General features: G+C 41.3%; 1 protein-coding gene across 1 annotated transcript in view; it reads left to right on the top strand.

Annotated features, from left to right (window-relative positions):
- Positions 1 to 15,658: 15,658 nt before the first annotated feature.
- Positions 15,659 to 25,574, top strand: part of APBB1IP (amyloid beta precursor protein binding family B member 1 interacting protein) — a 102,866-nt gene continuing 92,950 nt past the window's right edge. The window contains exon 1 of the mRNA XM_082648815.1: positions 15,659 to 15,789. The gene's annotated coding sequence lies outside the window, so the exon portion shown is untranslated. The remainder of the gene's footprint in view (positions 15,790 to 25,574) is intronic.

Genomic DNA, 25,574 nt, shown 5'->3' with positions numbered 1-25,574 from the left:
CAATAGATGCCTCCCAGCAGTAAAAGCCTAGGAATACTGAAATGCATTCAGTCAAGAAATCTCTTTATAGCAAACTAGCTTTGACAGGATTAAATATATGAATAAGAAACACTGCATTCAAAGCACTAAGAAATATTTGAATGTAGGATTTACTTAAATTTATATAAAGATAATGATCATGTTTCTTGAATGAAAATTCCCTGAGGGTGGACTACCTCAGACACATCCTCTGTTCTTATCTTTGATATTTTAAAAAATGTATAGTTTTGGTGACTTTAATATTCCTGGCTTGAGGGACTTGGTGGTGGTCCAGTGGGTAAGACTCTGCGCTCCCAGTGCTGGGGGCCCGGGTTTGATTCCTGGTCTGGGAACTAGATCCCGCATGCATGCCGCAACTAAGAAGCCCGCATGCTGCAACTGGAAAAAAAAAAAAAGGGAGACCTGGTGCAGCCAAAATAAATAAATAATTTAAAAAAATATTCATGACTTGCGTCTGCTCCTACACTGCTGCTGATGTCAATGTGACTGGCGGGCACACTGCCACTTAATGTGGCTGAAAATAAGCCACGCACAGAGCCACGTGCATCACCTGTGGCAGGCTTAAGAATCACAGCCTCATAGATTGGAGACTTTTATTCATCAGCCCTTCAACTCCATCTCAAAGACTTGATTTCATAGCCCCATCAACAGCACAAGGTTCCCTCTTATATGTCCTGGTTATTCAGCCCGGGGTCACTGAATAGTCTTAAGATTTTTGTTATTCATGGCTGAAACAATAAAGAATTTTTAACTTGGCTTTGGAACTGAACGTTTCAGTCTGTCATATAAAGCTCCTTTGATTATCCTCTGGACATGAAGTCTGCCTTTCTGTGCTCATTAGCTGAGTTAGAGGCTAGAAAAGACACTTTGCTGATCTAAGTACTGATGCAACAGTAAACAAGTCAGATTCTGTAGGTGCCAACAGGAATGCTCCCTAACAACAGCAAAAGACATCAGTAATAAAGTCACGATGATCGATTGTTCAAATAATCTAAACCTAGACAGACACACACACACACACACACACACACACACACACCACCCCACACCACATTTTCTTTATCCATTCATCTATCAATGGACACTTAGGTTGTTTCCATATCTAGGCTATTGTAAATAATGCTGCAATGAACATGGGGGTGCATATTTCTTTTTAAGTTGGTGTTTTTGTTTTCTTTGGAAAAATACCCAGAAGTAGAATTGCTGGATCATACAGTAGTTCTATTTGTAAGTTTTTGAGGAACCTCCATACTGTTTTCTGTAGTGGCTGCATCAATTTACATTCCCACCAACAGTGCACGAAGGTACACTTGTTGTCCTCACATACTCTCCAATACTTGTTATCTCTCACCTTTTTGATAATAGCCATTCTAACAGCTGTGAAGTGATATCTCATTGTGGTTTGATTTGTATTTCCCCGATTATTAGTGAAGTTGAACACCTTTTCATGTACCTGTTGGGTATCTGTATGTCTTCTTTGGAAATGTCTATTTAGTTTCTCTACCCATTTTTAAATCAGACTGTTTGGTTTTCTGCTATTGAGTTATATGAGTTCTCTTTATATTTTGGATATTAACCCCTTTTCAAATATATGATTAGCAAATATTTTCTCTCATTTGGTAAGTGGCCTTTTAATTTTGTTAATGGTTTATTTTTCTGTGCAGAAATTTTTAGTTTGACGTAGTCTCACTTGTTTACTTTTGCTCTTGTTGCCTTTGCTTTTGGTGTCAAATCCAAAAAGTCATCGTAAGACTGATGTCAAGAAGCTTAGCCCCTATGTTTTCTTCTAGGAGTTTTATGGTTTCAGGTATTACATTCAAGTCTTTAATCCATTTTGAGTTGTGTATCATGTAAGACAGGGATCCAGTTTCATTCTTTTGCATGTTCAGTTTTCCCAAAACCATGTATTGAAAAGACAATCCATTCCTCATTGTATGTTCTCAGCTTCTTTGTCATAAATTAACTGACCGTGTATTTGTGGGTTTATTTCTAGGTTCCCTATTCTGATCCACTGATCTAAGTGTCTATTTTTATGCCAATATCATACTCTTCTGATTACTATACCTTTGTAATATAGTTTTAAATCAGGAAGTATGATGACTCCAGATTTGTTCTTCTTTCAAGATTGCTTGGCTATTGGGGGTCTTTTGTGGTTCCACACAAATTTTTGAATTATTTATTCTATTTCTGTGAAAAATGCCATTGGAATTTTGATAGGGACTGCAGTGAATCTGTAGATTACTTTGGGTAGTATTATCTTTTTAATAATATTCATTCTTCCTATTCATGAGCATAAAATATCTTTCCATTTATTTGTGTCTGTCAGTTTCTGTCCCTAATGTCTTATCATTTGCAGTGTATAGGTCTTTCACCTCCTTGGTTAAAATTTATTTCTAGGGATTTTATTCTTTTTGATGAAACTGTAAATGGGATGGTTTTCTTAATTGCTCTTTCTGATAGCTTGTTATTACTATATAAAAACACAACTGATTTTTGTGTATTGATTTTGTATCCTAAAACTTTACTGAATTTATTTACTAGTTTTAACAGTTCCTGGTGGCATCTTTAGGGGGTTTTAAATATATAATATCATGTCTTCTGCAAATAGGGATAGCTCTACTCCTTCTCTAATTCGGATGCCTTTTATGTCTTTTTCTTGCCTAATTGCCCTGATAAAGATTTCCAGTGGTCTTTTAACTTTTATACTAGAGCTGGAAGTGATTTACCCACTACCATTATGATATTAGGTTATTGTGAATTTAACTATATATTTACCTTTACCAGTGAGTTTTATACTTTTATGTGTTTTCATGTTACTAATTAGCGTCCTTTCATTTCAACTTGAAGAAATCCCTTTAAGATTTCTTGTTAGACTGGTCTAGTGGTGATGAACTCCTCCATCTTTTGTTTATTTGGAAACTGTCTCTCCTTCAATTCTGAAAGACAACTTTGCCAGATATTCTTAATTGCCAGTTTTATCCTTTCAGTACTTAGAATATATCTCCCCATGCCCTTCTGGCTTTCAAGGTTTCTGCTGAAAAGTCTGGTGATAGACTTATGGGGATATATTGTACATAACAGGTGGTTTTCTCTTACTGCTATTAAGATTCTCTTCTTGTCTTTAACTTTTGATAACTTAATTATAATATGTCTCAGTCTGGGTCTCTTTAGATTCATCTTCTTTGGTCCTCTTTGGGTTTCCTGGATCTAATATCTGTTTCTTTCCCCCGGTTAGGGAAGGTTTTAGTCATTATTTCTTCAAAAAAACTTTCTGCCTCTTTCTCTTGCATCCTTCTGAGATCAGTGTCCCTTCAGCTATCTTCACTCTTTTTCATTCTTTTGTTGTTGTTGCTATTTTTTAACCCAAAATTCTAAAGCTATTATCCAGTCTAAAAAAATTTACTAGCCCAAGGAGAGGAGAAAAAAAAAAAGCAAAATCAAAAACAAGAAACTTCTGAACCACAAATGCCAATTTTTTAATGCAATAGTTTGTTTGTAAACTAACCATACTGTAAATTCCAATCAGCTCTCCTAAATGTATTAAATTCAAACTAAATACAATTCCAAGTTCAGGAAGGACTCCAAAAATTGCAGACATGTCCCAAAGGACAATCTAACCTAATTGGGCAACAGACTTAAATGATAACAGCTGTCCTCTCCAAAAAGGACTTGCACGGTCAGGTAACTCCCAGGTTGTTTGTTGATAAATAGAAAAGTACCACAGGAAACTCAAGGCATCAATCAGTCTAGACTCACCTGTTCAGGCTTTTATCTTCAATCAACAACTTTTCCAATACATATCTCATTAAAAATTCTCAAAAACTTAAAGAGAGTAATCAAGTCTTCTATCAGCCTTCTCATCTCTAATCAAAATACACTCCTCCCTCCACATTTGCAGTTTTTCACCCTGAATCATCTCCTTTCTTCCTAGTAACTAATGATGGGGAGGAATGATGAAAAAGCAGAAGCCCTTGCTCTAGGCTCTGAAGTAAGAGGGGGAAGCAGAAGCTCCCTGTCTCTCTGCCCAGTGAGCTCATACCCACAAAGGGAGGTGCTGTGTACCACACTCTTTCATTCCTCTTTTCTACCACTGAGAAATGAACTCTGCCTCAGGGAGAAAATAAAATAGAATTTAACCGTGATAATGAATTCCTGCCATCAACCCTGAGGGAGTTTCTGCTTAATCAGAGAACTAGCTTTAACATTTTTTGAGCTGGGTCAGTTACCTGTATTAATTAAAGGAAGCATCCAGAAAATCCAATGAACCTAACAAGTCATTTTGGCTTTTAAATGCATTGTTTAATTCCTTTGCATCCAATTGACCTTCTAAATTACATTCTGCCTTGTAACTATTAAAATATCTTTGTGTTTCCTAAGAACTCACAGGCAGATGTTGAGGAATTCCCAAAAGAATACTGATGGGTAAAAGGAAGGCAAGGTTAGAGCTAGAATTTCCCCCCAAAAGTCCAGAAACTTACTAATCCATTTGCAGTTCAGCAAAGATTAAAGTCTGTGTGTTTTACAAAAATTAATTAAAGTAATACATGCTCATTGCAACAGAAGAAACTATCTGAGATTTGTAAAGTGAAAGACATACTATGTGCTAAAAAACTTGATTTTAATAAGCTGATGTTATTTCCTCAACAAATTTCCCCAAATTAATGTGAATAAATGCTAATATACAGGGAATGTATCTGATCTCACAACAATGAGAGCATATCATGGATATTTCTCAGCACGTTGCCTTTCTCATTTGATAACAATCATGGACATTCCCCAGCTCTGTCAATGCATATCACATCCATATCATATCTATATCTAATACCATATATATTGATATACCAAGATATAAAAATTATATATCTATACACATAAATATGTTGTAGAGATAAACCACACTCTGTTTAGCATGTACAAGGCCCCAGGATTATTTAGTTGTACATCTAGGCAATCCTCCCTCTATCGGAAAGAATTTCCAAACTCCACACCTAAGCAAAGCAGAACAGATAATGATGAACACAAATACCTAAACTTCACGTAGAGAAGCCTCCAAGATAAAAAGTCATTCTTGTAAAATATTGAAATCAAGGTCAAGGCACTTCCTCCCCTGGCACAGTTTTTGCTACAGGAACAAGGTCACAAGACATGGCTCCATGTCAGAATCTTCTCGTGAATGAATCTTTGGTTTTTTAACATCCTCCTAAATTAGTCATTTAGTAACTGCCAACATAATCATTTTCAGTTTTCCTGCCACTATAAACAAAGCTGTAACAAATATCCAGGAACATATGGCTTTACATACCACTATCTCCATAAGACAGATTTCCAAACTGGAATCCCTCTGCCAAAGAGAATGAGTTTTTTTATTTTGGTAGATGTGGTCAGATTACATTCAGAAAAGGCACAGCAATTCACTACTTCCAGAAGCAAAGTAAGAGAATATCTGCTTTCCTGCAACCCTGACAGCACACAGTGTGATCCCTCCCCTTTGTTTCTTTTTTTTCCCCTGCCAATTACATGATTTAAAAATATAAACTCCTGGGCTTCCCTGGTGGCGCAGTGGTTGAGAGTCCGCCCGCCAATGCAGGGGACACGGGTTCGTGCCCCGGTCCGGGAAGATCCCACGTGCCGCGGAGCGGCTGGGCCCGTGAGCCATGGCCGCTGAGCCTGCGCGTCCGGAGCCTGCGCTCTGCAGCGGGACAGGCCACAACAGTGAGAGGCCTGCGTACCGCAAAAATAAAATAAAATAAAATAAACTCCTTGTTTAACTTTCCCCAACCTGACTTCTAGCCAGTTTGAGTATCTCTTCATATATTTATTAGTTATTTAAATTTTATCTTCAATGAATCACCTTTGCCATTTCTTTCCTTATGTGTTTTCTATTTCTTACTAATTCAGAGAAATGAGCCGCCAATCTCTTTGCATAGCCCTGCAATAAACCTTTCTCTGCTCCAAACTCCAACGTTTCAGTTTGTTTGGCCTCACTAGGCATCAGGCACACGAACTTGTGCTAACATTTTCTAATATTAATTTCTTTACTCTTTCTGTATATAGTATGAAAGAGGGGGCTAGCTTTGTTTTCATGTATCTAATACGTGTGTATATGTTACATATATTTTAATGTCTATCAGGGAGAATGAAGTAACCAAGATGGCAGAGTATGGGGACTCTAGTCTCCATAGCCCAACAAAGATCAATAATTAGACAGCTATCGACAAACAAAAACAGCACTGGGAGAGCTCTGGAGTTCACTGACGAAATTTAACACAGTGGAACAAAAAAACTTGAGAATAACCACACAAAACGGGAAGGAAGACAGCCTCATTTTGCCTGCACCATCCCATCCCCCAGGACAGCATTGCTAAGCATCAAGAGAGAACTCCGTTAGAAACAGTTCCCCTCACAGGAAGAGGAAGAGCAGGGAGAGAAACCAGCTTCCCAGTCTTTCTGGGCCCCCAAAAAAGGTCCCACTTCAGTTTCACCCCAACCAGAGACCAGCAAAGCTGAGATATATACAAATGACTAGGAATGATAAAGAAAATCAGAGGCTACTGAGAGTAGCCATACAGCAGGAAGGATCATGGTTTCTCAGGGACCTGCTCTAGACACAGACCCAGCAGCCTTCACTACCGAAGAAACCAACATCCACCAGAGCCGCCAGAGACCCCTCGCAGATTTCACCGGCTTCCACTCCACAGGCACCTGCAGCTGGCCACCACAGCTAGGCATGTGCACACCACCAGTGCCAGTCCCTGCCGCTGCTTGCCCTAGTCCCTATCCACTGAACCTGGAGACACTGCTGAGGACCCCAATAGCTCTTGCAGCCTTTGCAGACCTTTCCCTGCTCCCCATGCAGTGCTCACCAAGGACCACACATGATGCTGTGGAACCCAACAGCCCGAGTCAGTGAGCCATCACGTTCCCCCAGACTGGGTGCCACCACGTGCCCCTGCACTTGGCAACCTGCACCACTAGACCTGGGGTCACAGCATGCACCAGTGTCTGCACCTCCACGGTGAAACTCTTCCCTTACCAGAGAGATTGTAATTATACCAAGTATCTTTTTTGACCACAATGGTATGAAACTAGAAATCAATAACAAGAGGAAAACTAGAAAATTCACAAATATGTGGAAATGAAACAACATGCTCCTGAAGAACTACTGGGTAAAAGAAGAAATCAAAAGGGAAACCAAAGTATATCCTGAGAAAAGGAAAATGGAAACACAACATACCAAAACTTATGGTATGCAGCAAAAACAGTTCTAAAAGGGAATTTTATAGCAGTAAATGTCTATCTTAAGAAAAAAGACCTCAAATAAAAACCTAACTTTACACCTCTAGTAACTTGAAAAACAAGACAAACTAAGTCCAAAGTTAGCATCAGCAGAAAGGAGATAACAAACATTGGAGCAGAAATACATTAAACAGACAAGAGAAAAATAATAAAAAGATCAATGAAACTAAAGAGTTGGTTGGTTTTTTTGAAAACATAAACAAAATTGACAAATTTTAGCTAGACTTACCAAAAAAAGAGAGAGGACTCAAATAATTAAAATTATAAATGAAAAAGGATACATGTAAATGATACTACATAAATACACAGGATCATAAGAGACTACAATGAACAATTATATGCCAAATAATCGGACGACTTAGAAGAAATGGGTAAATTCCTGGAAATATACAATCTATCAAGACTAAATCATGAAGACATAGAAAATCTGAACAGACCAATAACAAATAAGGTGAATCAATCAGTAATCAAAAATCTCCCAAAAAAGGAAAGCCCAGGACCAAATGGATTCATGGATGAATTCTACCAAACATTTAAAGAGAGATTGATGCTAATTCTACTCAAACTCTTCAAAAAAATTGAAAATGAGGCAACACTCCCAAACTCATTTTATGAGGCCAGCATTACCCTCATACCAAAACCAAATAAGGACACTACAAGAAAAGAAATTTACAGGTTTATATTCCTGATGAACATAGATGTAAAAATCCTCAACAAAATATTAGCAAACTGAATCCAACAGCACATTAAAAGAATCATACACCATGATCAACTGGGTTTTATTCCTGGGATGCAAGTATGGTTTAACATATGCAAATCAATCAGTGTGATACACCACACTAGTAGAATGAAGACAAAAATCATATGATCATCTCAATAGACGCAGAAAAAGCATTTAACAAAATTCAACATCCTTTCATGATAAACTCAACAAATTGGGTAAAGAAGGTACAAACCTCAACATAATAAAGTCCGTATAAAACAAGCCTGCAACTAACATTATACTCAATAGTGAAAGGTTGAAAGCTTTTCCTTTAATATCAAGAACAAGACAAAGGTGCCCACTTTCACCACGTCTATTCAACATAGTACTGGAATTCCTAGCTAGAAAAATTAGACAAGCAAAGAAATAAAAGGCATCCAACTCAGAAAGGAACAGGTAAAATTGTCTCTCTTTGCTGATGACATGATGTATATAGAAAACCCTAACGATGCCACTAAGAACTGTTAGATATAAACAAAGAATTCAGTAAAGTTTCAGAACAAAAAATCAACATGCAAAAATCAGCTGCATTTCTACACACTAACAATGAACTACCTGAAAAAGAAATAAAGAAAACATCCCCATTTACAATAGTATCAAAACTACTCAGGAAAAATTTTAACCAAAAAAGTTAAAGATCTATACACCAAAATCTATAAGACGTTGAGGAAAGAAGTTGAAGAAGACACAAATAAATGGAAAGATATTCCATGCTCATGGATTGGAAGAATTAATGTTGTAAAAATGTCCCTACTATCCAAAACAATCTATGGATTCAATGAAATCCCTTTCAAAAATCCCACAGCAAACATCATCCTCAGTGGTGAAAGTCTCAAAGCTTTTCTTCTAAGATCAAGGACAAGACAAGGATGTGTACTCTCACCACTTTTACTCAACATCGTACTAGAAGTTCTAGCCGGAACAATTAGGCAAGAAAAAGAAATAAAAGACATTCAAATTGGAAAAGAAGAAGTGAAATTATCTGTTTGCAGATGACATGATCTTATATGTAGAAATCCTAAATGATCTTTAGGATGTACATGATCTACATTATACTATTAGAAAATCCTAAAGATTTTCTAATAGTATGTAGAAAATCCTAAAGATTACACACACACACACACATACACTCACACTGTTAGAACTAATAAATGAATTCAGCAAAGTAGCAGGATACAAAGTCAACATGAAAAAACCAGCTGCATTTCTATACACTAAAAATGAACAATCTGAAAAGGAAATTATGAAAACAATTTAATTTACAATAACATCAAAAAGAATAAAGTACTTAGGAATTAATTTAACCAGGGAGGTGAAAGACTTGTACAAGGAAAACTACAAGGAAAACATTGTTGAAAGAAATTAAAGAAATAAATAAAGGGAAATGCAACTCATGTTCATGAATTGGAAGACTTAGTATTGTTAAGATGTCAACACTACCCAATATAATCTACAGATTCAATGTAAACTCTATCAAAATCCTAATGACATTTTCCCATAAATATAAAACCCCATCCTAAAGCCCATATGGAATCCCAAGGGGCTCTGGATAGCCAAAACAATCTTGAAAAAAGAAGAAAAAATCTGGAGGACCCACACTTCCTGGTTTCAAAACTTTCTACAAAGCTATAGTAATTAAAACAGTGTGGTACTGGCATAAAGATAAACATATAGACAAATGGAATAGAAGAGAAAGCCCAGAAACAAACCCTCACATATATGGCCAAATGATTCTGGACAAGGGTGTCAAGACCATACAATGGGGAAAAAGACAGTCTTTTAAAAAAAATAGTGTTGGGAAAACTGGATATCCACATACAAAAGAATGAAGCTGGACCCTTACCTAACAACATACACAAAAGCCAACTCCAAATGGATCAAAGACTTAAATATAAGATGTAAAACTATGAAACTTTAGAAGAAAACATAGGGCAAAAATCATGACATTGGATTTGGTAGTGATTTCTTAGCTATGACACCAAAGGCACAGGCAACCAAAGGAAAAATAGACATATTTAACTTCATGAAAATTGAAAACTTTTGTTCATCAAAAAACAAGTCACAGAGTAAAAGACAACCCATAGAATGGGAGAAAATATTTGCAATTCACATATATAATAAGAGATTAATATCCAGAATATATAGAGAACTCCTAAAATTCAACAACAAAAACAAACCAATTCAAAAATGGGCAAAGGACTTGAATAGACATTTCTTCAAAGAAGATATACAAATGGTCAACAAGCACATGAAATAATATTCAATGTCACTAATCATTAGAGAAATGCAAATTAAAACTACTATGAGATACCACCTCACACCTATTAACATAGCTACTAGAAACAAACAGGATGTGGAGAAATCAGAACACTTGTGCACTGTTGGTGGGAACATAAAATTGTACAGTCACTGTGGATAACGGCATGACAGCTCCTCAAAAATTAAAAATAGAATTACCATATGATCCAGCAATTCCACTTCTGGATATATACTCAAAATGATTAAAAGCAAGGATTCAAAGAGATATTTGCATACCCATGTTCATGGCAGCTTTATTCACAAAAGCTAAAACGTGTAAGTAAAACAAGTGTCCACGGATGAAAGAATGGATAAGCAAAATGTGTATACACAAGAAGTGGAATATTATTCGGCCTTAAAAAGGAAGGACATTCTGATTTATGCTACAACATGGATGAAGTTTAAGGACAACATGTAAGTGAAACAAGCTAGTTTCAAAAAGACAAACACTGTATGATTCTATTTATATGAGACACTTAGTCAAACTCATAGAGACAGAAAGCAGAAAGGTGGTTACCAGGGGCTGGAGGAGGGGAGACTGGGGAATTAGGGTTCAGTAAGTACAGAGTTTTGGTTTTGCAAGATGAAAAGAGCTATGGAGAGGGATGGTGGTGATGGTCGCACAACAGTATGAATGTATTTAATACCACTGAACTGTACACTTAAAATGGTTAAGATGATAAATTTTACGTATATATTTTTACCACAATTTTTTAAATTGAAAAAAAAAAAAACAAGAAAAGAAAACAAGAGATGGAGAGAATTCCTAGTGATCCTCTGGTTTTTAGCATAGTCTCTCAAGAGACCCAGATATACTTCCTGAGTTCAATGAGCTGTCAGAGTTTTTCTCCAAGAACTTCTCCTTTGTGCCTGAGCCACTTTGAATGGATTTGGTTCCTTATAAATCAATCCCTATCTGTTTCATACTTTCAGCCAATGATACTAGGTAGCAATGATAACTGCTTTAGAGACACAAGTTCTGGGGAGACAGTGTATGCATATGTATCTCAATATGTCACAGATGTTAATGCTTATTAAGTAACCTAACACTGGGCTTCCACGGGCATAGCCTCTGTGCAGTGTCAGTGCAAAAAAACTAACAGCCACATTTAATTTTAAACCAAGCCCACCATTCTTAAAACCCCCTTCTACCCCTTCTTCTCACTCTCTGCCTCTCTCATACCCTGAAGTGTCTCCAAACATCTTTCTCCTTGCTTTGCTCTCAGCTCCCCACCAAAAATTCTCTCCCAAGCCTTCTCGGGCTCTCTCTTCTTCCCCAGCCTTCTCCTCCTGGGGCTATTCTTCCATCCTTTCCTTTCTGTTCTCCTCCCACTGACTGTCACTGGGGTGGAGCAGGAAGGGGTTGGCTGAGGGAGATGAACAAAGGCCAGAGGACTGAGTGGGTCAGGCAGAGGGAGAGTCTGGTTAACAGGCAAGAGGAAAAACATATACTATATGGAAAACATATAATTAGTAATATACTAATTACATATGCATGTTATGGTTAAAATAGAAATCATGAGCAGAGTTGTTTTTTATTACCAATTTATATTTTATAAAGTAAAGCACAGGAGCTTTACCAGGACAGAAAAATGAGAAGCAGAGGTACCGAAGATGGCATCTTGAGTATCTCCAGCTGTGAACAAGCCAAAACCTAGAGGTTCACACAGCTATTTATCATAATCTCTCAGGGATCTGTGGGTTGATTGGACTCAGCTGGGTGGTTCTTCCCCCTGGTCTCTCATGCAGCTGCATTTAGATAAGAGTTGGGGCGGGAGTCCCGGACAGGGGCTGGGTGCCCAAGACGGCGCCTTCACCTCACATCTGATGCTTCAATGTTGCCCCATGTGGCCTCTCTCACCTCAGGGCGGAAAGAGCCAGTTAAGTGCAAAGTCCACCACCATTTCTGCTGCCTTCTTTTGGTCAAAGCAGTCACAGAGCCTGCTTGGATTCAAGGGGGATGGAAAGAAACAGATTCCAGCTCTTGATGGGGAAGGGAGAGATGGTCCTGGCCATCTTTGGAAAATACAGTCTGCTGCAGACAGCATAAAAGTTAGATATTTATATCAGAAACAAACATTCCTTACTATTAAGAGCAAGCCGAATAAAATAAATGGGCAAAACTTTACAAAGTGCTCAACCAAAGGAAAAAAAAATCCCTCTCCACTCCAAAAAAAAAAGTAGCAGGATTCTTACTTCACGTCAACCCAGGTCCCTGCAAAAAGGTGAAAGCGCTCTTTAGCCTGGAGGAAATGGGCAAAAATACATGTTGGACTTGGTAGACATGCCAAAAGAGTGAGGCTGTAAGAAACACAGTAAAAATCCAGTTCAATTAAGTAAACTGAGTTCCCCTGCATTCTCTAGCCACTAGCCACCCTCTGCAGAGATATTCCAGAGAGTCCCTACCCAAAGAGGGTGCCACCTGGAGAATTTTCTCCCACATCATCATTCCAGGATATTCGGTTCTTCCTTGCCTGTGATTCAATCAGCCATCTCCCAAACTCGTTCACTGCCACTCCTGTGTCTTGAAGCTCTTTCTGGAGCGTTCCTCTACCTGGGGCTTTAACTTTGCCCTTGCAGACTTTCCACTACAACTTTCTTAAGGGAAAGTAGTTTATTCTCTCACACTCCGTGCACCTTAAGTTCAGAAGGTGGGTTTGCTGTTCCCTGTGCTCCCCATTGCTACCTGCAGACATTTTAGTGGCTCGGCTTTTTTTTCAAAACAAAACAAAGACCAAACACATTTTTCTCGAGGCTCACGCCATTTGAGTAAACTATTCTGTTCACCTCTTCAGACTGTCATCTTCCCAAATCCCAGCCACTCCTGCTCTCTCACTTCAAATCCCTGACACCTGACTCCCAATCTTCCTTTAAGATGGGCTTAAATCTTATCATTCTGTTTGCCTGGAAGAGTCATGCATTACACCTGTTTCCTGATTTCTCATCCAGTTAGCACTTTGGTACCCTCAAAAGTGTCCCAGCCTCAACAATTTTATGTGGCCACCCTAATCCTGGGTGACTTAACAGTTAGCTACCCTTTGGCCTCATTTCCTTGATCAACTCAGACACCCGGGCCCTTGGTCACACCCTGGACATTGTCAACTAATCTCACTGCCTCCAGGAGCAAAATTCAATCTGCTTACCTTCTGACCACAATGACCCATCCTTCCAGCTGGCTTGTTTTTGGCCACTCCCATTACAACTAAACTTTCTCCAAACCCAGGTAACCTAGCCCTGCAGGAGAGCCACACGACTAAGCAGACTGCTTCCACCACCATCACCAATTTCAGGCTTTCAGGTTGCCTGGAAATCCCATTATATTTTTCTGAGCAACACACTCTCGGATTCTCTGCAATGACCTCGTTAAACTTTCTTGGGACTTCCCTGGTGGTCCAGTGGTTAAGCCTCCGCATTCCCAATGCAGGGGGCCCGGGTTCCATCCCTGGTCAGGGAATTAGATCTCACATGCCGCAACTAAGAGTCCACATGCCACAACTAAAGATCCTGTATGCCACTAAGAACCAGCGCTGCCAAATAAGGAAATAAACATTAACAAAAAAACAACTTTCTCCAGCTCCCTAAATCTGTGACCCGCTAACCTCCTATCTCACCCCCAGCTGATGACCCTGCTTCTTTTCTTACTTTACAAAGAAAATAGAGGCTTGAGATATTATTTTACACAATCTCATTGCTTTTAGGATGAAAAAACAATCCTGGACGTGGTCCACGTGGTCCTATACAGTTTGTCCCTACTGACCTTTCTCCATCTAGCCGTGCCTCACACCAGAGCTCCCAGGACACCAGTCCCACTGGTTTGCATTCGATTTCTAATCCCTTCTGCCACTCTCCCACTCCCACCCCAGCCCATCAGCAAATGTTGTTGGTTCTGGTTTCATAATGTGTCTTGGATCCAAACTCTTCTCACCATCCCCGCAGTAGAATCCTCACCAAAGCTACCATCACCTTTCATCTGGACTGTTACCACAGCCTCCTGAGTGCTCTCTTACTGCTTTTCCTCTTGCCCCGTACGACTGATTTTCCAATCACAAGCCAGTAGGATGGCACACAGAAGAAATCAAATCACTTGCTAAACGCCTTCCCATAGCTCCCCGTTGCAATTAGAATAAAACCCAAAGTCCTCAAGGCTGAGCCCCAGGCCCTGCTTGGTCTGGCGCCTGCCTACCTCTTGGTCCCCATCCTCTACCACTGTCCTACTCTTTCATCACCCCCTTCCCCACATATAAGTCCTTGACAACCCAGCTGTAGAGAGGAAGGACAGGTGAATTCAACCACATTTCCAAATCTAACTGACTTTAACTGCTATGTTTTCAGATCTCACCCACTTTCTCTCTGGACACGCCACTTTCAAAAGTCACGGCGTTATTTCCACTTAGTCCTTTGCGATGACAAATTGTGCGGCCAAGAGTGGCCTGGTGCGTACGCATTATTTCATTTGCATCACTGTATCTCTGAAATACATTCTTAGAAGTGTGATCGCTGGGTCAAAGGGTCACTGCAGATGTAGATTAAGTCGCTGTTGCCCAATCCCTGTCTACAGGATTCAGACCATTTTGGACTTCCACCAGCGTTATGGGAGAAGCCACAGCCTCGCCGGCCAACTGAGTGCCGCTAAGCTTTGGGGGGCGGTTGCCAACCGGAGAGCTGAGAAACCGCCGCTGCGAAGCGCGCCCTTCCCCGCCCCGGCTCCAGCGGAGACCGCCTAACCCCGGTCCCGCGCCTCCCCTGCGGCCAGGCGCGGGGGGTGGGGGTGGGGGGAACCGCTTCTCTCCGGCTCCCGCGTGCGCTGCGGGCGGGCTGCGCGCGGCAGGGAAGCCGGGCCTTGCACATCTGGCCCGAAAGAGGAAGCTCAGAAAGGGCTGAAGTCAACACTTCGGAAGACCGTTGCAAAAGAAATCGGCTTCTTGGGCCTTTGTGGAACCGCCATCCGGCCCCCAATCCCTTAGCCACTGATATATCGAGGCGACAACCCAGGGGGTCGCTCCCGAGAGAGGAGGGCCCGCGGCGCAGGTAGGGGAGGGCTGAGAGGAAGGCGCAACTTTCCCCAGAATTAAAACCAAGTTGTTTTCTTCGGGGGTGGGGCAGGGGGAGGGGTAAGACGAAAGGAGGCACAAACCCGTGGAGTCGAAAAAAGCAGCCCCCGAGCTTTAGGCGTCTTTATCCACATCTGTGGGTGTGTCTCCAGACAGGCGCCCTCCTCGCACCTCGATGCGGAGCCGCGCGCCGAGCGCTCCACGTCTGCGCGCTGCGTGGGAAGGGGCGGGCTGACACCACTTCCTCCAGAGGCTGCCGACGTGAACCGGAGCGCAGCCCAGAGCGCCGCGTCGCCCTCCCGGCCCAGCCCCGCGCGCTCGAGGCCCCGCGCAGCCGTCGAGGTAAGCGGCGCCGCCGGCCCGCCCAGGGGCCCTGGGAGCTGCACCGGGACCCGCCGGGCGGTCACCCGACCAGGAGTCTGGCCTGTAGGGTCCGAGGCCCGACCCAGCTCGCGGCGCCGGCCGGGTGAACGCGCGGCCCCCGCTGGGCCCTCCAGGGCAGCGGGTCCCCGGAGTCCCCTCCGCCGACCCCTGCACTTGACCCAGCTCCGCGGGGGGTTGGGGCTGGGGCTTGTCTTCCCCGCGTTCGGATTTGTCATATTTGACTGATTTCCTGCCCAGAAAATTTCTCCAAGGTCAGACGGGGAACCGGTACACCCTCGCCTGTCCAGCGGGTCCGGGAGCCCCGGGCTGACCGACGCTGAAGGAATCCCGGGGGGTATCTCACGGGGGGGCGCATTTCAGGGGGTATTTCAGGGCGCTATGCATTGAGTGCAAGTAGTGTGAGAATTTGAATGACGATCGCAGTCTGATGCGTCTTAGAGTGTCTCCTCTTTGAAAACTTTCAGACGGCTGTTTCTTCTTTTTAAAAATAACTTTTCCTCCGAATTATTGTCCTTTTCGTTTTAAAATAAGGTAGAGGAAGGATGTGGACACCAGGCAGAAGCTTTGTAATTTGGCTCGGAATGAGTATCCAGAGCATCCTTTTAGAGCACGAAGCAAACTAACCAGGAGATCGTTATACCCAGGAGGACCTCGGGGCAGGGGTCCCCCTGAAGACCTTGCCCAGTGCACCTCTTATTTTCCTTCTGAGAAGGCATTTCTTATCGTTCAGACCATTGTGGAACGCTAAACGTGTTTTTTCCTAGTGCCACTCATGGCAAAGCGGTTCAAAAATAACTTTTAATGTGATCGTTATAGAAAGAAATGGAGTATCGGAGGAAGTAACATAAAGAAAAAGCTCATGAGTTTATTACTCCTCAGGTATAATGTGATTTAAATAAAGGCCAAGGTACCAGCTACTACTAATTTTAAAGTCTAGGGCCTCTGAATGGGTGTTTGGGAGCCTTTGTCCCTTTGAATAAACCTCCAGTGGCAGTTTTCCCTCTGGCCTCACTGAAATACTGGGACGGCACATGGGCGGTCTTACAGGAACGCGGGCTAGCAAAATTAACAGAGGATCTGCTACGAAACTTCTGTAATGTCTTCCGGGTGGTATTTCCTGTCTGCTCAATGTGTTGTGAAAGGTCTAAGAAATTTAATATCATCTTCAGACTTTTAGCATTTAGTAATGTTCACATTATTACTAATATCTGTGTCTTTTCTGGGTATTTGGAAGACTTGGGTTCTGTTCCATATCTGCCTTTAACTAGAAAAGAGTGACGTTGATTAAGTTGCTTTGATCTCTCTAGACCTGAGATAACTTACCCATAATGATTATTGGCCTACCAAATGTCTGTCATGAAAATAGCAATTGAGGAATTGCCATAATTCTTTGAATTTGTCCTATCTGGAATGCTGACAGAGTTAAAATTGCTGATCACTAACAAGAAAGAATGGAGAAAATAATGATAACAGGTGTTGTTAGATTCTGAAATATTTCGAGGCCTTTGTTCCTTAGAAGTTCCTCTAAAAACAGTCAATTTTTGGCCTATAGGTAAGACGGCAAATTTCCATTCTTTTGAAAAACTTCAGTAGGGAGTTGATATGCCCAACCTTGGGCAGGTCCATATTAGATTTCAAAATTCTTCACGTGTTACTTCTCAAGAAATATAACTTTGTAGTATGGATTACTTTATGACTTAGTTACTTTAAATCGTAAGCGCAATACTTACTGGGTTATGTAGTGTCCATTAAATCTTTTGCATTTTCATGTCCTGAGAATGTATACCAATCACCCACTATTTTTTTGCCTTTTTTCAATAACAAATTAAAAGTTCTAGATATTTTCATATTACTGTTAGAATGAACTACCTATAGAATGCATTACCATGAGTGTCTGCATTTGATATGCCACTTTGAATTTCTTCAAACCATCCCACTTTCAAAAAGCGTGACTATTTTCACTTACTTCGAATCCTCTTCAATTCTATTTTAGTTATTTTTATACCCCATACCTTTCCGTGAGTGCAGAATCTTATAATAAATTAAGTTTGTGTTTCATAGTCTGTCACACCAAGATATTTACAATTGCACCGCATCGCCATCCCCTAGCCAAGTTCCTGGCACCATAGTTGGGACTCAAATAACATTTACTAAACGTGCAGTTATATGAGTTCCACTTCTGGATTGTACCGTCAATATGTCATAAGACCCTGAGACCCAGCAGGCCCAACGCTTAGGCACGGGCCACACCCTTAGGCTTACCAACCCTTAGGCTTGTGCAGGCAGAAATGTAGCACCACTCCAAGGCACCACGCCTTCTCAGCACATACTCTAGAGCCTGAATTCATGACTCCATTTCCAGACATTTCCTGAACATCATCTATGCTCTTGAATCACTAAGAATCATATTATAAGAGCTATTGTCTTTCTTCTCTGTCAATTCAGTTTCCCCTTTATCACCAAATGGTAGTAGTAAATAATAATTATATTTATTCAGCTTATATTTTGTACCACACCCTGTGTAACTAATTTAGACGTGTTGTTTCGTTAAGCCTCACATCCTGGGCTTATACTATTATCAGCTTTTATGGTTGAGGAAATGATAGCACAGAGAGGTTAAGAAGCTTACCTAAGGAGTGAGAAGCAGAGCTGACCTTTGAACTGAGCCAGTATGACACCAGCACTTGAAGTGCTGTACCAAGGACAAGGGCCTAAACGGTGAAAAAACAATGAGGCCTTTTCTCAGTGAAGTTCTGGTTTAATAGGGGAGATATAAATGGGCAGTTACAGTTCCACACGTGACCAAGATCGTGTGCTGTGGGAGCACCCATCAGATTCCTACACCACCCTGGGGTCAGGGAAGATGAAATGAAGGTAGGCAAGCAAAGAACGTGCCTTGTTAATAGTGGGAAGACAAGCTATAATCACTTGTGAAGTTATTATCTTTATATATGTCTTTTGAAAAAATAATCTGTTTTAGCAGCAATCGTGATTTCATTTTTATCTTCATTATATTCCAGTCCCTCTTGATAGCTGGCTACGTTGATTAAATCAATGAAGTAGTGAGTAGCTTTTTTTCTGTTTCTGCTGGGGATCCTTCTGGTTTGATCTCATATCACAGACTCATCAGTGAGATGACTGTGGGCTGGGGGAGGGGATAAATGCTAAATCACACAGCAGCTGTGATTTACCTCACAGACTGGCTGGAAGATTTACATCCATAGATAACTATCATATCAAACTGGAGGGAAAATAAAGAGTGGTAGGAGAACAAGCAAACACTAGATTTTATTAATTATTTCATACATACAAGAGAAGGTGTAAGATATATATGTAAATTACAGCAAATAATCATAAAGCCAACATCTGGATACCTATCACCCAGCTTAAGAAGTAAGATATTATCAATACGTCTTCTGACTTCCTCCCAATAGAATTACCCTTTTTTCTTGATAGAGGTAATCATTATGCTGAATGTGCTGATTTTTTAAAAAGCATTTAGAAAGCACGTACATGCATTTGCAGAAGTGTCAAACTGAGAATTAGAGTATATCGGCACTTGGGAAACAAATTAGAATCTCCACTGACTGGAAGCATGGTCATAAATAGGGTGTCCTATTAAGTAAAGACAACTTAACTTAAATAGCATTAAAACATAGTGGATTACAAATGGTTAAGAGTAAGTACCGTGGAAGGAGTGGTATCTTAGTCATTAATGAAGTGACCAAGATTCATCAGGGGATAACTATAACTTTTAAGTGCAATAAAGCATATGTAACTTGCGAACTGCTAATTTCCATATTATTTAGATTTCTGCTTTAAATACAATCCAGTCATTCAAAAAAAAATACTTACCAAGCACTCTTCTAGGTGAACAGAAGAGGCAAAGGTCTCTGCATTTGTGGAGTTTCTATTCCAATGGGGAGATGTAGACAATCATCAGTAAGCATAATAAATAAGTAAATAATGTAGGTATTCGTGAGTGAAAAGTCCTATTAAAAAGGGCAAAGTTGAACGTAGTAAAATTGCAGTATTAAATAAGGTGGTCAGGCTTGGCCTCGTTGAGAAGGTAAGATCTGAGCAGAGGTTTGCAGGAGTTAACTATCTGAGGGAGCAGTGTTCCAGGCAGAGGGAACGGCCAGTGCCAAGGCTGTAAGGAAGGGGTCAGCCTGGTGTGTTTGAGGAACAAGACGCCCATGTGGCCTAGAGGTAAGTGAGCAGGGAGAGAGTAATAGGAGATGTAGTTGGAGATGGAAGAGTGGGGGTGAAGGGTCTTGTAAGCCATCGTGAAAACGTGGGCTCTTACACTGAGTTAAATTGAGGGGCCATTACAGGATTCTGAGAAGAGGAGTAATGTGATCTGACTTACATGTGAAAGGCCCACTCTGATTGCTTGAGAAAAGGCTGGACAGAGTAAGGAGCCTATTAGGAAGCTCTGGGAATCGGCATATATTTTAAGGGTAGAGCCAATAGGGTTTCCTTGCAAAGTGGATATGGGCTGTGAGAGAAAGAGGAACCAAAGATGACTCCAACGTTTTTGACGCAAACAATAGGAAGGATGGAATATCATCAACCAACACGGAGAGGTTAGAGGGGAGACCATCGGAAGTTGAGTTTTGGACGTGGATATGAAGTGTCAACTGGTAATGACTATGTGCTTATTATGTAAAAGACTACAGTCATTCAGCCTAAGTAACTACCTGGAAAGATACAGTTATTAATTCTCATTGTACAAATTAGAAATGACAATTTAGAGAGTTTTAAGAATTTTACCTGAGATTACAGTTTAAGAAATAGGACATAAAACCAGATCTTTGGGATCCCAATGCTTTAACTCTTCTTTCAAAACTTGCTGAAAGTGGGACTTCCCCGGCAGTCCAGTAGTTAAGACTGTGCCTTCCAGTGCAGAGGGTGTGGGTTTGATCCCTGGTCGGGGGGAATCCCTGGTCAGGAACTAAGATCCCACATGCCGTGGGGTGTGGCCAAAAGCTAAAACAAACAAACAAACTTGCTGAAAGGATTGACCAGCAATCTTTTTTTTTTTAATTTATTTATTTTATTCTTGGCTGCGTTGGGTCTTCGCTGCTGCGCACAGGCTTTCTCTAGTTGTGGCAAGCGGGGGCTACTCTTCATTGTGGTGCGTGGGCTTCTCATTGCAGTGGCTTCTCTTGTTCCAGAGCATGGGCTCTAGACTCACAGCCTTTAGTAGTTGTGGCGCACGGGCTCAGTAGTTGTGGCTCACGGGCTCTAGAGCGCAGGCTCCGTAGTTGTGGTGCACGGGCTTAGTTGCTCCACAGCATGTGGGATCTTCCCGGACCAGGGCTTGAACCCATGTCCCCTGCATTGGCAGGCGGATTCTTAACCACTGCGCCACCAGGGAAGCCCTGAGCAGCAATCTTTATCAAATAAATAAAATAAGAGTAGAGTCAGCTAATCAGTAATATTTCATGCCCATGAGACTCAAGACAGTGAATATTCTTTCTAATAAATGGGAGAGGGAGAGATGAATACTAAAAAGCCCCATATTTATACATAAATTCATAACCAGTTACGTGCATTATGCAATACCAGGTTTCTATGATTGTGAGTTTAACAGCAGGATTCTGAGGGAGGGAAGACAATGGCCTTTTCCACAAAGGAGCTTTTCGTGCCCTGAGGCTAAGATATTTATATTTTCAAAATCTAAGACCAGATTCGGAAGAGAAGGAAGCTTCCTGTTGCACAGCTGGATTCAAATGGACGCGAGCGTTAGAGCAGGTCTAAAGGGTCACTAGTAGCTCTTGAAGAATGATAGATGATGCTGTTATGACATTTGGAAAGCTGAAAGTGAATTTTAGGAAGTAGCTACTGAGATGGAGGTAACTGACATTTTATTTGTTTTGGTTATAATAGGTGTCAGGGCAGTGTCATTATGAAATAGTAGCGCTTAGTAGAATGTTACTTATATCATTATCTACACCATAGTCCATGAAATAGACTGTTAAAAAGAAAAGAACGAACAAATTAGTTACGTGGCAGAAAAAATACCACAAAATCTTTTTCAGGTGATTTACAGAATGATCTCAATTCAGTGACATTAAATGAATTTGTCTAAGGCTGCTGTGTTTATAGTATTAATGAACTTTTTCATCTCTGCTGCTGACATAAAACTCACAGCTGGGTCAGTGAACTGATGAGGTTTGGGATGTAGCATTTGTTTATTTGTTTTGTTTTGTTTTGTTTTGTTTTTGCGGTACGCGGGCCTCTCACTGTTGTGGCCCCTCCCGTTGTGTAGCACAGGCTCCGGACGCACAGGCTCCGTGGCCATGGCTCGCGGGCCCAGCCGCTCCGCGGCATGTGGGATCTTCCCGGACCGGGGCACGAACCCATGTCCCCTGCATCAGCAGGCGGACTCTCAACCACCAGGGAAGCCCTGTTTTGTTTTTTTAAGGGGAATGACTTCCTTCTAGTTAAATTCCGTAAATGATATAACTTAGCAAATCAAGACTATTTCTTAGCAATTCAAGACTGTTGACTAACGCGGTGCATTAAATTTCCCCCATTGTACGCGGCAAACAGAGATGAAGTGGCTTGGGCCAGGAACGTGGGTCAATGCAGCGTGATGCTGTGAGCAGATCTCTTAAGACCAGTGTAGAAGAGAAAAGCTGAAACGCCCAGGGAGCTCACTGCACTGACCCTCAGAGCGGAGGAGCATCCTCGAGACTCACAGAGGGGGCTTCTGTGCTTACACAAACACTTGAGTTGAAGGAAACTCTGCTCAACGTGCTGTCATTGGAACTTTTTTTCAGTTTCATCACATACCTGTTGAGGGCCAACCACATGCCAGAGTAGAAGGTGTAAAACAGAATAAGATATGGTGCTGAACCTCAAGAAGCTTCTGGTCCAGTGGGAGACACAGGCCTGCAAATAAACACATTCCAGGGTGTGATGTGCATAAGATGGTGACGGGAGTGATTCTAGAGAAAACATTGTAGAGGGGTGACCAAGAGGCACTTTCAAGCCTAAAGTTATTTCCAGGAGGCCCAGTGGAGTTTCCTCCAGGCACCACGTGTATGAAATTGTTCAGCAGGGCTGGAGCATACAGTACAGTGGGAAAGGAAATGGGGAGATTCTGATTTAACTCTTAGTGAGTAATATTCAGATTACATTCATATGGTGCAGTCACCACAACCTACCATCTTCGAGTCAAACGTTTAGGCACTTGTAATAACGGAACTGTTCTACTTTAGACCTACCCTGTCCGGTCCAAACAGAATGCAAGCCATGTTGGTAACTTTATTTTTTTAAATTTTACTTATTTTTTGGCCGTGCTGCACGGCATGCAGAATCTTAGTTCCCCAACCAGGGATCAAATGCACGCCCCCTGCAGTGGAAGCATGGAGTCTTAACCATTGGACCACCTGGGAAGTCCCCACATAGATAACTTTACATTTTCAGGAAACCACACTAGGAACAGTAAAAGAGAAACGAGGGATGTTAATTTTAGTAATCTGTTTTATTTAATATATTTATCCAAAATGACTATTTAATTAATATTAATTATACTAAATGGCATTAAAGTCGTATTAAAATGGTGGATGAACTCTTTTACTCTTTCTTTTTTCATCCTAAGTTTTCCAAAGCCAGCATATTTTACACTTACGGTACATCTCATTTCGGACTAGCCACAATTCAAGGGCTCAACGGCCACCTGTGGCTAGTGGCTACTGAATTGGACAGTGCAGCTCTAGGTAATTGCATAAACACTGTATCCTAACTCCGTGTTAACCCTTCAGCTGCATGGAGGATATTAGGTGTACTATGAAGTAAGCTAAAGGAAAAAAGACAGGAAAAGCATTTTCTCTTACTCTGGGGTCTCTCCCTGGAACCAGGTTCTAATGCATAATTAAACCTATACCCAGAATGCTTTGTGAGCCCTCTAGCAACAAAAACAAACAGCATCAAATTGCCATTGCCTACTTTTCTTTTTATTCTTTCTCTTCCCTCTGCTGCCCCCCCACCCACACTGCCCTTATTTTTTGGATTCTTCCTAAAAGTAACAGGAGCTGAAAAAGAGTGGAAGTAAAAGGTAGAGCAGGATGCCCTAAACCCACATCCGGCAAAATGTGATCGGTTGCCCTAGGCAACGGTGGTTGTCAACTCTTTTTTTTTTCTCTTTAGCTTCCACCTGCTAGCTCACGGGCGTAACGTACCCTCATCAACAGCAGCTCTCTTTGTGGGGGCCCTCAACTCCAGAAGTACACCTCCCTTTCAGGGCAGGAGGTAATGATAAGATTTGGATTGTGGAGTTGGAGGTGTCATGGGTACAGTTTGAAAAAGTCTCAGGGAGATTCTGATACAGTTCCTGTCTTGTTCAGAATGGTTAAGAAGCTCTGTCCTAGGGACTTCCCTGGCTGTCCAGTGGTTAAGACTCTGCGCTTCCACTGCAGGGGGCACGGGTTCGATCACTGGTTGGGGAACTAAGATCCCAAATGTCACATGGCACGGCCAAAAAAACGAAAACCTCTGTCCTAGAAACACTACTTACAGATGTCCTTCCCAGTAGCTTAGTCTTTTAAAAATGTCCCTGGCCTATGGAAAAATGGCAGTCCAGGTACACAGAAATGCAACAGGCAGAAGTAACCATCAGTTAGTACTTGGGACTTGGGAACATGTATGTGGTGTGTGAATAAGTGACTGACATTTATTTCCACTGGTGGTTTTAGAGGGAGATATAGTAACAAAAATGATTATGATAATGGTGATAATAATAATAGCTATATTAGTATCACTAATATCACTTTATATGCATCAGATGCTATGCTATGCCCTTTATAGGCGTCATCTCATCCCTACGACGTAGGGACTGTTTTCATTGCTATTTTACAAATGAGGGAACTAAACCAACAGAGAGGTTAAATTGCTTGTTCAAGATCACCCAGCAGCTGAGTGTATTTAGTGAGTGGTGTGTGTCACATGCTTGGATGAAAATACAAGATTCCCTGCCTAACCTCAGTGTGGTGTGAAAGACAGACACGAAGTCAGTTGTATTCGAACTGGACGTATAGATACTGTAACAGCAGCGTTAGCAGAGTGGCTGCCACATTCTACCTCTTAATCAGCCTGTGTCTTCAGAAGGCCACGTGGCTTGACTGTGAACGTGAGTTTTGAGTTAGACTTAGACACGGTCCAGTCCTCCACTCACATGAGCTTGCACAAATTATTATTTCTCCAGGCAGGAAATTATTATTTCTCTGAGTTTTATAATCTATAAAATTAGAATAATGTCACTACCTCATAAGATTGCTTTGAGAATTAAGTCAGGCACTGTAGGTGCCTGATCTGTAGTAATTTTTCCATATTTATAATTCCTACTATTCTTATTTTAAAGTAGGTGCTAATACATATTAATGTGAGCTTACATTGAGGTCTGAGTATTGGGTTGGCCAAAAAGTTCGTCTGGGTTTTTCTGTAAGACGTTTTTGGCCACCCTAATGCCAACCGTGGCGCTGTGCCGGCTACTAGGAGAGTTGAGGTGTAAATTCTGCCCCTTCAGCATAGTTGAGAAAATTTTTTAAATGCACATAAAGAGACAGATAAGCCATAAGGCACCTTGTGAACTGTCAAATTAGTGATCCTAACTCTGCTGCCACAGGATTTAGAGGAGGGTAGATCACCAGGATGCAGGAGGGAGCCTTGAGCTGGCCTTGGGTGGTGGGTAGGACTAATGTGAGTGGAGAAAATGGGATGCAGAGGTATTACAG

This window comes from Grampus griseus (genome assembly GCF_964374135.1).
Source record: "Grampus griseus genome assembly, chromosome: 2".
NCBI lineage: Eukaryota > Metazoa > Chordata > Mammalia > Artiodactyla > Delphinidae > Grampus > Grampus griseus.
This window is presented reverse-complemented; position numbering and strand designations above follow the sequence as displayed.